This window comes from Pteropus medius, unplaced genomic scaffold, assembly GCF_902729225.1.
Source record: "Pteropus medius unplaced genomic scaffold, Ma_sr-lr_union100, whole genome shotgun sequence".
In the NCBI taxonomy this organism is placed as follows: Eukaryota; Metazoa; Chordata; class Mammalia; order Chiroptera; family Pteropodidae; genus Pteropus; species Pteropus medius.
In genome coordinates this window covers 125,806-142,372 of record NW_024351731.1, presented here as the reverse complement: position 1 = coordinate 142,372, position 16,567 = coordinate 125,806, and the positions used below count along the sequence as shown (strand labels likewise).

General features: G+C 51.4%; 1 protein-coding gene across 4 annotated transcripts in view; it reads left to right on the top strand.

The window, feature by feature from the left end:
* Positions 1-8,905: 8,905 nt before the first annotated feature.
* CYRIB (CYFIP related Rac1 interactor B) overlaps positions 8,906-16,567 on the top strand; it is a 121,128-nt gene continuing 113,466 nt past the window's right edge. Inside the window, exon 1 of one of the 4 annotated variants that reach the window (XM_039845870.1) lies at positions 8,906-9,113. The gene's annotated coding sequence lies outside the window, so the exon portion shown is untranslated. The remainder of the gene's footprint in view (positions 9,114-16,567) is intronic. The other 3 variants (XM_039845869.1, XM_039845868.1, XM_039845873.1) reach the window with 3 other exon arrangements.

The following is a 16,567-nucleotide window of genomic DNA, read 5'->3' as shown; positions in this document are numbered from 1 at the left end:
CAAAAGAAAGTGTCATTTTGCTCGCCTTTCAAGAGAACAACATTTTGGCCCCAGCGAGAGTTTCTCGGTCTCCCTCACAGCATCCACCCCACCCACCCTACAGAGGGGGAGCCCCGGGGGAACTTCTGTGCCCCCCGAGCCTTCAGGCCTGGTCTGCTGTGCATTCCGCCAGCTCAGTGACTCCCATAGCCCGTTTGCTTCAGGAGTCAGGTGGCAAAGTGGCCTGGTGGAGAGGGGCTGGTGGTCTCAGATTTGGAGGAGCCGAGAGTCTGATGGTTCTGAAGCCAGACTTCCTTTAACAAACAGGCTTACTTCGGGGGTCACAGACACTGCCTACGGCTAAGCCATTAAGATTAAAAATAAAAATGAAACTCTTACGGAGGTTCCTCATCGATGGCCCTTGAGGGAGCCTTTACGGTAAAGTCACTCCCTTCCATGAGTCAGGCTGGGAAATGCTGATACCATGATAAGGCATCACCTCACTCAGAGAACCTTCCCCTGGAGGCAGGATTCTCAGGCGCAGACCCGCCCAGCTGGGCCAGGTGCCTGCNAACTCTCGAGTGTGAAAAATGCAACCCTGCAACCCAATCTGGGAGATTCTGAGTCAGCAAGTGAGTGGGATGGGTGGGGCCCAGGAGCCTGTGCTTGTAGCAGATCCACCCAGGTGAGTCTAAGGTGGATGGTCCCAGACTGGCCTTCGAAAAATAACTTTCTCATATTTGGACTTTTTTTTTTTTCTTAACTCAAAGCGACACATAGCTATTAAAGCAAGAAGCAGCACTTAAGTGGAAATGGCCTGGGTTAGAGCCTGGCCTCTGCCACTGAATCCTGCCAGGCCCATGTCACTCTCGCTGGCCCCCTCCTCATCCCGAGGCCGCCTCCAGCCCAAGCCTGTGTCCTCCTCCTCATGCTCCGGAACCTTGTGATCTCCTCGGGCAGGCCCTTGGGGGCTGGCCACACGTGAAGCTCCTAAGAGGTGCCATCTGTGTCACCCTTTCTGTTCCCTAGGTGGTGAGCACATAGTGAGGCCTCAAATGATTTAAAGATGCGGGGAGGAGGGAGTACTAAAAATGTGACCCAACCCACAAAAATCACACTAAGAATGACATGAGAATTACAAGAAGTGGTCATCTTTCCTTCTGGCCTAATACGGAGTATTCCCAAACAGCCTCTACTCTTGAAATCAAATCCAGTTGAACAATTATGAATAAAATCCTGTTTGTGCTTGCGTCCCATCAGAAGGGGACAAGGCGTGAGGAATGGCCACCCTGCTGGACAGCAGGAGCAGAAGAAGGACCAAGACCCACCCAGTGAGGTCACCCCCCGCCACCCCCCACCCAGGACTGCCCAGTGGAGTGGGTGGAGCATGGGTTCTGGCCTTGCTTGGCTCCAGCCAACAGGATGACCTCGGGCGAGCCTTTTCCTCTCTGCATTTTAGTCTCTCCATCTGGAAAACAGGGATTATGTAGCTTTGTCTACATCCTGGCACTATTGGGAGCACCCCGTGTGTGTGTACTCGTACACCGTGTGCATGTACTCGCTATTGCTCATGTTCACCCAGAATTCATATTTGAGACCCTAACTCACAGTGTGAGGGGACTGGTAGGTGGACCTTCGGGGGGAGTCCTCATGGATGGGACTAGTGCCCTTTTTAAAAAGACCCCACAGAGCCCCCTCGCCACCTCCTCCACATGAGGACACAGGAGAACAAGGCCACTGGAAGTGGGTCCTCGCCAGACGTGGCATCGGCCAGCGCCTTGATCTTAGACTGCCCGGACTCCAGGGCTGGGAGGAACACATTTCTGTTGGGTTTATGAGCCACTCTGCCTATGGTGGTTTGTTATAACAGCCCGAACAGACTACGACATTTCTTGTATGTGTGTGTGCACGCATGCGTGCGTTTTTATGTGCCTCGTGTGTATATGTGCTTGTGCGTGCATGTTCATGCATGCATGTGTAGGTGCTTCTGTGTTAAGGTTTGAACACGGTAAATCACTGTTCTGTCACCTGGGATGATTTCTCCCCTTGCCTGGCCTTCTGGGAGGTGGGCCGTGTCTCGTTGCTCTCCTGGAGGTTCCACTGTGGTGAGTCACTACTGCAAAGCTGGGGCTGGGGGCTCCTTCTCAACTCCGATGAGCACCGTTCGCTCCCCGCTGGTGCCCTAGGGAAGTGAGTTGGGGCTTCAGGTTGCTGAGCTCCCCCAGGCTCTAGGCACCTGCACAGAGGCTTCAGGAACCTGCTAACGGAGAGGGCGGTGGCGGGGTCTCACTGTCCAGGGAGATCGGAGTTGGCTGGACTCCCCGAGAATATTCGCACTGACTCAGGAGGAGCCCTCCCAAGTTCTGGGTGTCCCTGGGCCCAGGGAAGTCCAGTGACTTGCCCGAATGTTTACTAAATGCTTACTATTTGCCAGGCATCCTTCTAAACACTTAAAATATCTTAATGGATTTTAGCCTCAAAGCAACTGTATAAAAATAGGTTCTATTATTATTTCCACTTCATAGATGAGGCCCCTGGGGCTTAGAGAGTGTGGTTTCTATAACAAATGGTCACAAACGTCATAGTTTACAACACACATTTCCCCCCTTGTTGATCTGGAGGTCAGAAGCCCAAGTCAGGTGTGGGCAGCTGTGTTCCTTCCAGAGCCTTCAGGGGAGAGTCCACTTCCTTGGCTCGTCGGGCTCCTAGAGGCCGCCACGTGCCCTGGCTGCGGCCCCTTGCCCCACCGCCCAAGCGTATACTTCAGCCTCCGCTTACATTGTCACACCTCCGTTTACTGAGATTGACCCTCTCACCGACCTTTACTATTAGCTGTCATTACACGGGACCCGTCGGATAATGTCCCCATCTCAAGATCCTTAATCACATCTGCGAAGTCCCTTTTGTGTAAGATATTTACAGATCCCAAGGATAAGGACATGGACCTCTTTTATTTGGAGTGGGGAGGGGCCTTCAGGCTTTATTTTGTCTATCACAGAGACCTTCAGCAACTCTCCCCAAGTCACACAGGTACTGAGCAGACAGTCTGAGTCAGATGATGCCCAGGTGGCTTCCTTCCTCAAACCACTTACGATTACACACTTATGATCTGTGAACTCCACCCTATTCATGACCATTGGCAAGTGAGCTGGGCTTGCTCTTTGGCTCTGCCCTTGATCGGTTCCCCTAGAAGTACCCCCGGCCAGCTAGCTGACCACCTGCAGCCAGGAGCAGGTAGGGAGGCAGATGCCCAGATGGTCCTCGGAAGGCCCTCAGGAATCATGGCCTTGCTTACCAGGTCTCTGGGTCTCTAACCCGCTCCCAGGTACAGGCAAACTCCTCTGTGCCCAGAGACCCATCTTCCTAGACTCATGCCCAGTGCTCTCTACCCAATAGTCTTGCTTTCTTTCAAGGAGCATTTGCTGTGCATTTACTATGTGTCAGGGACATGGGATAATAAACAACATCTGTGCCTACGTGGACTCTCAGAGTCAATTCAGCAAAACCAATGCCCACAATACTTAAATAAAGCAGTTACCAGGAGCGGGGCAGTCTAAAAGATAATCATCCTTTTGGCAATACATAAGAGGCACAAGAAATATTAATACACTGACCAAAATTCCAACTCTTGGGAATTTTTCCTAAGAAAAATAAAAGATTTATACTATGCTGTTATTTTAAAAATACACGTGACTAGTTAATTATGGTACATCCACCCAATAAAATAATATGTTGTCACACGCACACACAACAGAAAACTAGAGCGCACACAAACATGCTTAATACGTGATGTTTCGGGGCATAATTTAACAATCATCAACAGGAGACTGATTTACAACGTTAAAATGCATTCTGAAGATAGATCGCTAACAGTCATCAAAAAGAAGAAACTGGAAATTATCCACACATCTGTCAAAAGAGAAAGATCCCTATTACATGGTTTATACATGGAAAGCTCTGGAAGGACTTGACAGCCATAGTTCTGAGGCCAGAACTATACATCTGCACTTTTTAAATATAGTAATTTGAATGTAGTATTTAGTATAGTATTTTAAAAATACTATGTGTATATATACATGTACGTATATATCGTATGATATATTATATATAAAATGTATAATAAACTGGTGATGACAAGTCTTAGCATAAGCACTTTAGAATGTGGGTTACTAAATTTGAAGCCACACATTATCTATCTATGACCCAGCTGCTCCCTACCTTGGCTACAGAGATTCTTTTTGACCTGTGCACAAGGAGACATGGACAGGAATATTCCTACAAAGGCGCTTTTTAAAAGAGCCAAATATTGCAGTGACACAGATGTCGCCCATGGAAACCATGAACCACACAACTGTGTTAAGTTTATATAGTGGATTCCTACCCGGTGCTGATTAATTCTTGGAACGCACTAGCCAAGTTTTCGGAAGACTCGGCACTGCTGGTGGTGAGCCCGGGCTGTGTGCCGCAACCCGAATAAATAGTGGCCGAGAGAAAAAGAAAGTTCCAGGAGGCGTCATGTGGAATGAAACCATTTATATGGAGTTTTAAAAATCTGCAAAATTCTACATATTGTTTGTGCGTACACAGGGATGAGCCACCCCAAAGTCGGGGGAGTGGTTACTCTGGAGGAAGGAAGAAGAATGGAAGGGAGGGACCAGTTCTGGTGCAAACATGGCAAGACATCAGGCTACGCAGACCACCTGGGGAAGGTAGGACCGGAGCTGGAAGGGGATGATGTGCCCTTATTTGGTGGCAAGCAGAAGGAAGGACATTCCAGGAGGGGTCTGCCGCCTGAACAGACAGTTCTAGCTTCATGCGGAAACGCGTTCACAACTTTCGAGAAATGAAGAACCAAACTGTTTTTCCCTGAACAGAAGCTGTGGTCGGCATGGCCTCCGCTCTGCCCTCCACGCTGCGCTCAACCACTTTGCGGTCAGTTTGCTCATCTTTCTCTCTTGAATGCCTTTCTCGTGCAGTTTTGGCCCAAGGTTGGTGAGAAAGTACATGGGATTCTTCCTAAAGCATCGTCTGCCCTGCCCAGGAAGGTCGTGGCTTCGAGAGTTCTTCCAAGAAGTGGTTACAGAGCACCTGCTGGATGCCAGGCCCTGCCCTGGGGCGTGGGGAGTGGGGTACGCAATCCCCATTTTCTCGACACTTACATTCAGTGGGAAGAAACGGAAAATACGTAACTAAAATAAATAACATCTGATGATAAGTGTCATGGAGAATGTGAAACAAGATAATCTGACAGTGACTCGTGTCATTTGGTTGTTCCAGGGTAATTTTCAAGGCTTTTTTTTTTTTTCTTCAATGAGGTTTAAAATGAACTTTGGTCTATTAAAAAATTGTGTATTTTAGGCTTATGATTCTCTTTCACCGAAAGACGTGGGAATTCGTGTTAAAACAGTGTCACTTTCCCAACTGTTAGTTGTTGGAAAGAATCACTTTACTCTTTCTGTCCCTCAGAAATATCTTCATAGTGCCAAGAACGTAACTTTTCCAAGCTGTATTTCTCCATTGAAAATGTCTGTTTTCCCCCCATCCTCGCCACAAATAGTATTACAGGAAGAAGCTTGTTTCTCTCACCAATCAGATGGCGTATTCAAAATTTCCCTTTTTTAAACTGTAGAAGAAAAATATCAAGGGATCTATCTCACGCTTTCTTTTTAAAGACATTTTATTTCCTTTCCAGGATAAAAGGCACAGAAAGAATCATTTGTTCTTCTGTCCAGAAACATGTCATGGAGCTTGTAACAGCGTTCTGTGACGACCATGGGGTTTGGTGTTGGAACGCGTGATGGTGGAAGATTCTTGCCTCACTCAGACTGCCATGCACATGATAGAGAATGAAAAAAGCCACGAGAGACGCAGCGCTAGAGAATTCAGGGCAGAACGGAGAGCACTTCCGGTGGGGACAATCGAGGCACACTCAGGGGAGCCGGTGGCAGTGGAGCTGGGCTTTGAGAGATAGACGAGATTCCCATTTGAGGCACAGAGGCTGGGGGCGTGACCCTTTCTATCCTCGCAGGAGTCACTGTCTTTGCTGCCTACTGCCCAACGTCCCCAAACGGTATTTTTTCCTTTTTTTTTTCCAGGTGTTTAAGGCTGATGGAATCCAGTTCCTATTACCCCAACCTTAGCTAGAAGTCCCCTGCAAAACCTGTTTTTATTGGTAAAACCACTTCCTACTGGTGATCCCTACTATCCTATATTAATGTGGTTTTCCGGTGATTTGGTTGCTAGGTGCTCAAGGGTGAATTTGAATTCTAGAGTCAGTCTTGTAATGGTGCTAACCACAGGCTTAGGGGCCGGAGGCCAGGTTCAAGTTCAGTTTCTGCTACTGAATAGTTGACTTTGGCACGTCACATTGACTCACTGGCTGCCATTTCCTTTTCTGTCAGATGGCAGTAACTGTACCTGCCTCACCTCAGGGGACGGGGGTTTGAGAGTTAAAGAGAAAGTGTATAAAATTCCTCTATAAACTCTAAAGCCCTATGTAATTGTAAGGTCTTTTTATCAGCCATTTTTACAGGCCCCCATTTCTATCATCCAAAGACAGTGCTCAAGGAATAGTTTGATAGTAGCTTAAGCAACTTATAGATGGAAATGAAAAGCAAGTACAATATATTGAAAGAATCGTGTGTCAAAGACAAATGTGCACATATATGTGCATTGATCTTTCGAGGTTTATCTGTGCCATCCACCATGTCTTGGTCTTCATTTGCATATATAACCCAAACTTTCTCTACAGATCAGTTTTCTTAGAAGCCCCAGGGGGCTTTTCCTTTTGCATGAGTGTGACAGAATAATTCTTACACCTGTAATTTTACCCCCAAATAGTGATAATGAAAGAAGAATCACGACCCATAAATTCATCAGTAAGTTCCTCGCGCGCCCTGTGCCAGGCTAAGGTCTTGAGTGGCGTTATCTTGTTGAATCCTCATCGCGGTCCCATGTGCTGGACTGTGGTCATCCCCATTTTACTGATGAGTAAACTGAGGCTTCGAGGATTTCAGGAGTGAATGCTAGATCCTGTTTCCTAAACCTTTCAATATTAAAGCAAATCAAGTCAGATTCTAAAATCACATTATGTTTCCAACTAGAACTCTCAATTAACTGTGTATGTGTGTGCATGCTCATGCACACGCACATTTTTTTGGGCCCAGTCAACTTCAAGAAAAAAAGAGATAAATGACCAAGTGTGTGTTTCATGCCGTTGAGCTGGCTCCGACTCCTGGCGACCCCGGGACTGAGTGACGCCCACAATGCCCTGTCTCCACAGCCCTGCTCAGCGCCTGTAGGCTCCCATGGCTTCTCGGAGTCAATGCATCTCAGCTTTGGGATTCTTCTTCTCCTGCTGCCTTCGACTTTTCCCAGCAGTATTGTCTTTCCCAAAGAACCCTGCCTTCTCATGATGTGCCCGAAGCAGGACAGCTCCGATTTTGTCACTTTTGCTTCCAGCGATGTTTCAGGCTTCATCAGCTCCACAACCCACTTGCTCGTTTTCTGGCCATCCAGGGCGTCTGTGGAGCTCTCCAACCATGTTTCCAATGAGTCCATTTTCCCCCATCAGCCTTCTTTTTATTCCTATAACAAACGTGTATTACTGTGATAATTAGAAAAAAGTAACTCACATAAACACCCTCCCTTCCTTGTGTGTGTACACATGGGTGTGTGGACATGCGTGTGTGTGTGTGTGTGTGTGTGTGCACATGCACACATACACCTATGCTTGTGGGCTGGGTAGAGAGATATTTTATGCTTCAAGAAATGGCTCATATTAAATTTAGAGAGTGGTTTTATTTCAGTGTCAGCAGAGGAGGGACATTTCTGTCCCTTATGACATAGAGCCATCTGATTTCTCACTGAGCGTGTCGCTGATACAAGATCACCCCTCAACATAACAGTTTTTCCGGAGTTGACCCATTTCCACAGCAATTCCTCCGTAAGTCACCATTTCACGGCAATGTCTCTAACACAAATCTCGTTTCTCAGCTTTTCTTGAGGACTTGGGCTCTTAGAGCGTGAAGGGCTAGTTGCCCCCTCCACTGAATGATCCCAGGGAATCTGCGGTATTTTCGCTTTGCCCTCCTGCTCTCTGTGGAACTGTCACTTTCTAATGTTCCAGGGACACACCCGTTATACCCGAAGCTGGAATTATAGCGAGGAGTGCGTCTGGGAATTTCTGTGCTAAAAGTCCTTGGACAGCCACCGAAGATAGCACAGACACCCCCACGCACTCTGCCCCTGGCCCCGCTTCGTTTCCCTCTTGGCACCAAGCACCACCAGACGGCCGGGTGTTTGTTTATTGCCGGCCCCCTCGCCCCCACCACTACGCGCGCGGGGACTCCGGGTTCCCAGTTGTGTCCCCAGGGCCTAGAACAACCCCGCACTCAGTAGGCCCTCAGGCAACGTCTGTTGCGGGCCGGGCCGAGTGAATGCGCTGCATGCACGTGCTCTCCCTGCCCCCGCTGCGAGGCGGGCCGGGCAGGGATCAGCATCACCGCCAACGTGCAGGTGAGGGGGGCGGACCCAGGCACAGAAGGTCCCGGGGCTGCGGGTCGAGCTGGCGCCCTGGCCCGAAGTGCTGTGACCTTGGGCCAGCCCCGCGCTTCCTAGAGCTGGGGTCTGCGGCTCCACGCCCCGAGCCCCCAGCGCGACCCACGCCGGGACTGGCCCAAGGTCACCGCAGCCCCGGGCCAGGGCGCCGGGCTCGGGAGCGCACGGCGGTCGGGCGCCGGGCCGCCCCCTGCCCCGCCGCGCGGCTTCGGGGCGGGCGCGGGCGCGGGGCGGTCCCGGGGCGCCGCGCGCGCTGACGCGGGGCCCGCGGTGCGGCGCGGGCCGGCGCGGGGGGCGGCGCGTGGGCGGGCGCCCTCCTCCTGTGCGGCGCCGGCGGCTCGGCTGCGCGGAGGTGAACAGCGCTTCCTCTTCCTCCTCGCCGCGGCTCTTCCTTTTATAGTGATTTCTCGCCCGGCGCTCGCGGGGACCGCTGCCGCCGCGGCGGGGGCCGCTCGCGAACCTGTGGCGGTGACGTGAGACCCGCCAACCCGGAAGCGGCGGCGGCGGCGGCACCGAGGCTCGAGGCTCCCGCGCCCCAGCGCCCGCGCTCCCCGCGCTCCCCGCCGGGCCGCCAGGTACGTGCCGCGGGCCGGCACCCGCGGGGCCCGGGGTGCGGGGCGTGCGCGTGACGGGTGCGGGGAGAGGGGGCGGGGGTGCGGGCCGCGCCGGGCGCCGCTCGGGGTGCGGAGGGGGCGCCGCGCGAGGGAGGGCCCGCGGGGAGCCCCCGGAGGGTGCGTCTGGGCTGCGCTGGGGCGGGAGGACGCGAGGGTCGCACGCCGCGCAGCCGCCGCCCGGTCCACCCAGCTGCTGGGAGCGCGCGGTGGAGCCCCGCGCGGGGACGGTGGCGGGTTCGGGGTGACTGTCTCCCCGCAGACCCCTCTTGCACGCCAGGTGAGGGCGCAGGGTCTGACCTCGGGCGCAGGGTCTGACCTCGGGCGCAGGGCAACCCCCTAGCCAACTTCCATTGGCGGGGCGTGGGGGGGGGGTCTTGGGCCAGCTGCTTAGAATTGAGGAACTAGAGGGGGTGAACAAAATCTCCATTGGCCTCAAGACTTCCTCCTGAGGTAACCACCGCCTACGTTTAAGGAGCACTTCCTCTTTGCCCTTTATCTTTTCATTACCTTTATTTTTAAATGGAAGTTCAGTGTCGCCGGTGGGTGCCCTTGTAGCCTGAAGGGCTCTCCTGGGCCGCGTACCCGCAGGCTGGGTCTCGGACCTGTGTGTCCCTCTTTGGGGATGGGAGGAAAGAGGAGCAGAGGGCTTCTCTTGCTAGCGCCCTTGGGGGTGGTCTTCGCTCCCCACCCTGTTGCAAGAAATGGGGCCCGTGGGGGAGGGGTGGAGCGGGAAGGAAGTTCTGCTGAGGAGTGTCACATAGACTTTGCACCTCCGTTCTAACTCCCGGCCTAACTGCGTGACCTTGGGCAAGTCGCTTGCCCTCTCGGTCTCAGGCGACTGCCTGTAAAATGGGCTGCTTCGACTCTGGCCTAGGGAAAGTGAGTGTGGATTTCCTGGCCTCCAGGGGGCGCAGTTATGGAAAGGGTCATTGTCAGTCACCTTTCATTTCTGCAACACCACCACCTGGAAGGGGTGCCTGGGGCACAAGGGAGGTTCCCCATAGATATTTGTGCAGTGAATAAGTGCATGCGAATTTTGAGAGGTGAGTAGGTGTGGTTGCACGGGTCGGCTTCCCCTTGCCCTGTCACCTCCATTTCACAATCCCCAGACAGCCGCATTGTGCCACCTGGGATCTATAGAATCCACCCCCTCCTCCAGCAGGATTATCTTGTGAAAATATTGACTCCTGTGAAAAGGAGCTTAAACTCTGACTTTGAGCCTCTCCCATTCTTGGAAGATTGCACTGGGTGGCAATGAAAAGGAAGCATCATTTTGATTGCCACCGCCAGATGACTGGCCAAGGCTGGCCGCCAGGGCTGACAGCTGGGCTGATTTCCCAGGCTTGGGGGTTCCTGTAAACGTGGAGGAAGCTGGGGAGAGGTGGGCGTGCAGAATTGGTCAGCAGGTGTGGGATTTCTTCCTGGGGAGGCTCGTTGTAATTTGCATTTTCTAGATCCTTGCTCGACTTACTTTCAGCACCGGGAGGGTCAGGAGTGTGTGTGCTGCAGGAGGCTAGGGTGCCTTAACGCAGAGGGGCACTTGGAAATGGTCTTCAGATAAAGGCTCAGTATGCCATTCTGTCTTTCTCTTGGGAGATTTTCAAGTAATTTTGCTTTCTCTGACAGCCATCGCTTCTCCTTTCTCAGCTCCCAAAGGCTTCTGTGCACCTCCTTAGGATTCTTGGCTGTGTTTTTTTTCACATCTGGAGGACAGGATGAGAGGGCTACTATCATTTTAAGAGGCAACAGCAGCAGGCACCTCTCTTCAGCGGCCAGCTGCAGTTTGAGCACGTGCAGATTCATTTTCAGGGCGTAGAGTGGCCACGGTTACCTATGAGATCTTATTCTCATTTGCTGAGACTTGGAGTGCAGGACTTGGCCCAGGACCCTCAGCCAGTAAGTGGCGGACTCAGGCGCTCACCTGAGTGCCTTTCCTGTGAACTTGGCTCCTGTCTGAACAGCCTTTGTGTTTCCCCCACACCTGGCAGACTGGCTGGCATATGTGAGATACACAGTTCATGTTTTTTTTTGACACAATGAACAAAAGAGTGGTGGTTTCCCCATTGCCGTTTATGGAGGTACATTCTGTCTCCACCTCAAGGTCACCTCACTGGCCCGTAGGTGACCTTGAAATGGTTGTCTGATGGTTTTTCCAAGTGCATCTAGATTCTGCATTGTGCAATCCCAGGCTCTGCCAGCTCTTACCTCAGAATCCAGGGAGCATGACAGGAGGGACTCTGAGGGACGCCAGTGCCAGGAGGTGGTGGCCTCATGCTCAGCATAATCTCTGTCTCCTTGACTGAAGAGACCACCGTCTTATGGCTTTGGCGTTCTTGGACTTGGCCATCTTCAGCGAAACCACCTTCCAGTGAGCGCTGTGAGATAGTTTGGTGATGGTGACAAGTCAGATTTCAAATCAGTACATTTTAGATTTTAAGGCTGCCCAGGAGGTCTTAGAGAGGTCACCACCCTCTCGTAACCCTCTTTCCTTTATCTGTAAACAGGCAAAATACTCGCCACACCCCACCCCACCCCCCCTGTGTGGCTCACACGGCTCCTAGGGTTTCTTCACTGCTCTGAGCCTCAGTTTCTCACTTGTCAAATGGGATGATGTATTGTGGGGTCGTTTTGCTCATTATGATAGAGTGAGTGAGGCCCTTAGTACGGGCCCTCAATAAATCACCACCATCATCAGTGACTGCTTTCGTCATCACCAACAGTAATAATCGCCGTACAGGCCTCTCAGAGGCCAGCACCATCTCTCTTTGTAAACTTGAACTGGAGCTTCTAGAGAGAGGTAAATCCAGTGGGGGAGGGGGAAGGCTGATTTTATTATTTTTCTCCTTCCCTGTTGTGGAGACGTGATCAAGGCCTGATGAAAATGAATCATTGTGATCCCGGTTTTCATCCATTTCTGAAGGTAACGGATGAAAAGTTGACTTTCTCATAAAGTCAACTCTTCGTGTGCCTATGACACTCATCTCGTATCTTCTTATAATGCTAACATCGACTCCTTCCAACTTGCAGCTGAGACTGGACTCTCCCAGATTCTCATATGGACAAAGTTCCCGTCACTTCGTAGAACTTTGGCTGTTAAATATGATGGTCTTAAAAGGGGTGATTGGCTTCAGTAGGTTGAAAAAAAAATAATTTTATAACCAAGGATGCACGAGGTTAAGGGCAATTATATTTTCCTTTCATCCTTTTCTACTTTTAGAGGCAGCATGTATATGGGTTGGGGGGCCAGACTGCTGGGGTTCACATCCCAGCTCTGCTGCTAACTAGCTCTGTGACCTTGGCCAAGCTGCTCGCTCTCCCTGGGCCTTCTCCATCTATCAAACGAGGAATAATAATTGCCACCTGGAAGGGTTGTTATGACGATCGACCCAGAGGTGGTGTGGAGATCCTCCCAGCCCAGCGCATGGCACATAGTAGATGCTTAGCAAATATCGGTTACTTTTCCCCCACTCCCAGGCTCTCTCTGTCCCTAACCCAGTTCCATTGTCCTGTTTCTCCACTTCCGGCCCTTGGCTGGAAGCTTCTTCCTACATTTAATTTCAAGCCTCCACGCTTTCCCAAACCCATTGCTGGCTGGCCAATGTAGGGCACTTTCACTGAACAGAAAGAGTATCGTTCCGGAGCTTGTCAAGAAGAGTAAATTGGGGAGTCACTGAGTTTATGTTTTCTCCCATTGATTTTTTTTCACCCTCCTTTTCAGAGTCTTACTAGCTGCCATCTGCTCCAAGGAAGGAGACATCATGTTCATAAATACATAAATAATCGAAGTCAGCAAGGAGATTTATTTAATGAAGTGTTGCTGAGAGTGATTTTTATAAATATTTAAGATCATCCAAAACCATTAGAGGAATTGCAGGTTTTAATAAAAAGCTGCAAACGTGTTTTGGAAAGGTTCCTTTCCTTTCCACGTTGAGTAAGTGTCGAGAGCAGAGGATGCAGGCAGAGCAGGTCCGGGCATGGAGGCGCGGCCACGAGGGGCAGGCGGGCCCCCGGTCTGTCTGTCTTTGCTGTCGGAGGCTGGCAGCTGCACGGCCTTTCTTGCTGGGGGGCTGCTGGGTGGGGGTGGAAGCGGTAAGGGCAGCCAAATCCACAGGGCCAAGGGTGGAAACCACTGTTGGTTGCAAAACAACAGTTTTGAAAGCTGTCTGGGCTTCCTTAAGGCTCAGAGGGCTGGTGGGTAACCCGTGCCAGGAATCACTGTGGGGGCTGCACCTTTCAGATCCTGCTTATGAGAGTCAGTGGCAGGCTTCTAGAAGGTTCCCAAGGTGAGTGTCCTTTGGTTAACGGCGTGCTATGTTTTCCTGAGTCCCGCTGAGGCCCACGAGTGAGAGCCATCTCGATGGTCAGAGTGAGGCATGTGGGGTAGAGACGTGTCAGAGCTGGGAGGGATTTTGGAGCAGTGCCTCCCAAACTGGAGTGTGCCCCAAATCTCTTGGGGATCCCCTTGCAGACTCTGAGTCTCAGGCCTGGGTGGGGGGCGGCTGAGATCCTGTATTTCTAACCCTGCCCCATGTGGCGTTCTGGTTTGTGGACCACACTCTGAGTAGAGGGAGCTCAGAGGTCCCCACTCCTCTCATCCATTTAGGACCTGACTGAGGATGCAAATCTGATTATGGCACCAGAGGTTCCTGAGGCAGCTGACTGAGGCAGTTAGTGGAGGAGGCAGACACGTCAAAATATGTCTGATGGAAAGATGGAGGCCTAGAGCAGGCTATGGTGAGAACTTAGAAGGGTAGAGAGGAGATCCTCCCTTATCTGCCAGAGCTGGTTAACAAGCCCGCCAGGACTCTGAACAGCTGCGGTGGGGATGGAGCAGGGAGGGAAGACAAGGAAGCAGCTCGAGCTGACAGGCCTTCACACGGGACTGTGGTCTGGACGGGCTGAGCGAGAACCTCATGCTCAGACTTTCAGGCTTTCAGAGGCCAGTACTCTTAGCAGATGAGGGAACTGGGAGCCAGAAAGGGAAGTGTCTTTTGGCCAGAGGCAAAGTCAGGTCTTCTGGCTTCTAATTCTGCCTTCACACGGTTCCACAGTGTCTGCCTGTGAATACCATGGAGCCATTCTAAGTGCAAGGCTCTGAGGCCCAGGGAGTACTGGGGCTGGACGTCCTTCCCTAGCTCAAAAGGTACCTCTGCCCATGACCTTCGTTTGGCAGGGGGCTAAGCCCTTAAATCCATAGTGAAAAAGGTCTAGTATGGGATAACTGACCGCTTTGAAATCACACACCATGTCAGAGACTCATGGCCTCTCCCCGCCAGCATCCTCAGATAAGGGGAAAGGACAGTGAGGTACATCCATGCAGAGGAGGAAGAGGCTTGGGCAGCAAGAGGCAGAAAAGCTCCATCCTTTACTCATCTGCTTTATAGAGTCTCCGTCGAGTGTCTGGCCACTCGGAGCTCTTTGGAATTTAAACCAGTGCCCACTCAGCAAATACTGTTGCACTGAGTTGCTGAAGGACCCTGGCCCTGCCACTCTGTAGCTGTGTGACCTTGGGGAAATCATGGCACCTTGCTGAGCTAGCACTGTCATGGATGAAACTGAGCTAATCACACCTGCCTCTCTGGATCGATTGAGTTAATGTTCATAAAAGCTCCTAGCAGAGCCCTTTGCAGAAATACTCCAAAAATATGCCCCTCCTCGAAGGACATGGTCACAGGTGGGTGAGAACTGGTTGTCACGGTTGCTTTCAGGCCAGGCTATCCTTCTGGCAGAGATATGGGGTATGAATTTGATGGGAGGGCAGGCGTTTCGTTAAGATAATTTCAGACTGCTGCGGTGGCTTTATGCAAAGCCGAAGGCTGGGGTTGGTCCCTCTGGGGTTCTCCTTTGAAAGGGCATGGTGGCAGGGTGAAGAACCATGGACCTTGGGGCCGAGTACATCTGTGTTCACATCTGACTCCCCAATTATAGAGTCTTTTGAGAATTGCACAACTTCCCCCTGCATCACAGGGCCTGCTTTATAGCTTGTTGTGGCTCTTAAATCAGAAAATGTCTGAATGTACCTGGCTCAGGGCCTGGCATTGAACAGAAGCTCAGTAATTCAGACCCCGTCCACATAGCCTCAGGGTCTGGGATGCAGCCGAGGAGCCAGTGGGCTGAAGGAGGCTGTTACTACCTGTCTGTGCACTGGCCCCAGCTTTGCTCAAAACCAGAGTTGAAGTACAATTCAGAAGACAACGTGGAAGTGAAACTCGGCAATAACATCCTAAAATGTCTGCTCTGCTCCCTGAACTCTGGTTCTGTGTACTGCTCTGGGCTCCGCAGGCACCAGAGACTGGCCGGGGTGCACACAGATCAAACGGGCTTGCGAACGAAAGCACAGTGGTATTTTACAGTCATTTCTAAACACGCCTTCATAGCTGTCAAGCGTTCAGTTCATTGTGGGGGAATCAAGTCCATCCTGCTAGTCAACAGCAGCAATTGAGTACCCACTCTGTGCAAGGCCCTGTCATGGGTCCGCGTAGGGAATAAATACTATGTCCCACTGCCACCCCATGCAAGTCCCTAAGGGCCTGAGCATCTTAGAGAAGGAAGGGTTTTGGATTTGTTTCCTTGGGCTAACCAAGCCCGGCCCCTCTAGGCCCGTTCTTATCACTGTAGAAATGGAAATGCTCTCTCGCTAGGTTTGGAGATGTGGCAGTAGGAACAGTCCCTGGGCCCCAGAGAGGACAGAGCAGCTCGTCGATTGAAGGAGCAGGAATTGGGAGTCAGGCAGCATTTCTGACCCTTCGTGGTGGCATTTGAGGCCCAGACAAAAAGCCTCTCTAATAATACGCCTCCCATTAATATCCCGTTGTGGGTTTTTGTGAATTGGGGCATTTTTGTTGGTCTCCCCTAATAATAATAACTACTTTTCTTTATTGCGACGAGCATGAACAATGTGTAGTTTGCATACTTTATTTCTTACCTTCACTCTACCTCTGTGACGCAGGTCACATTATCCCCATCCTGCAGATGAGGAAACCGTGTCATCTTAGAGGCTGAGGAAAAGGGGACGAGGCGCGCAAATGTGCCACGCCAGCTTCAGGGCCGGCTGACTGTTTTTCTCCCTCTTTTGCGTGAACCTCGAACCTAACTTGAAAAACTGCCAAAGAGAGTTGTCTACCAGAGTAGATGCTGCTCCTGCTGGTTGCTGCCCAAGAGGGTGGTGGGTTTCTGGGCGGGCATCTCGACGACCATCGTTGCCAGCGCCTTCTGTGAACTTGTCAGCCAAGGAAGTTCGGGATTTATATATGACTTGCAAGTTAGATTACTTGGGCTAATTTGAGTGGTGAGGTTTTTGGTAAATTCAGTGTGAAACTGACTCATGCTATTAATACACCTCTTGATGCATTTGGTGTTGGGATGCGTGGTATCCTGTGCATTACTCTGTCTGTACCCCCACAAGGGGAAGATTT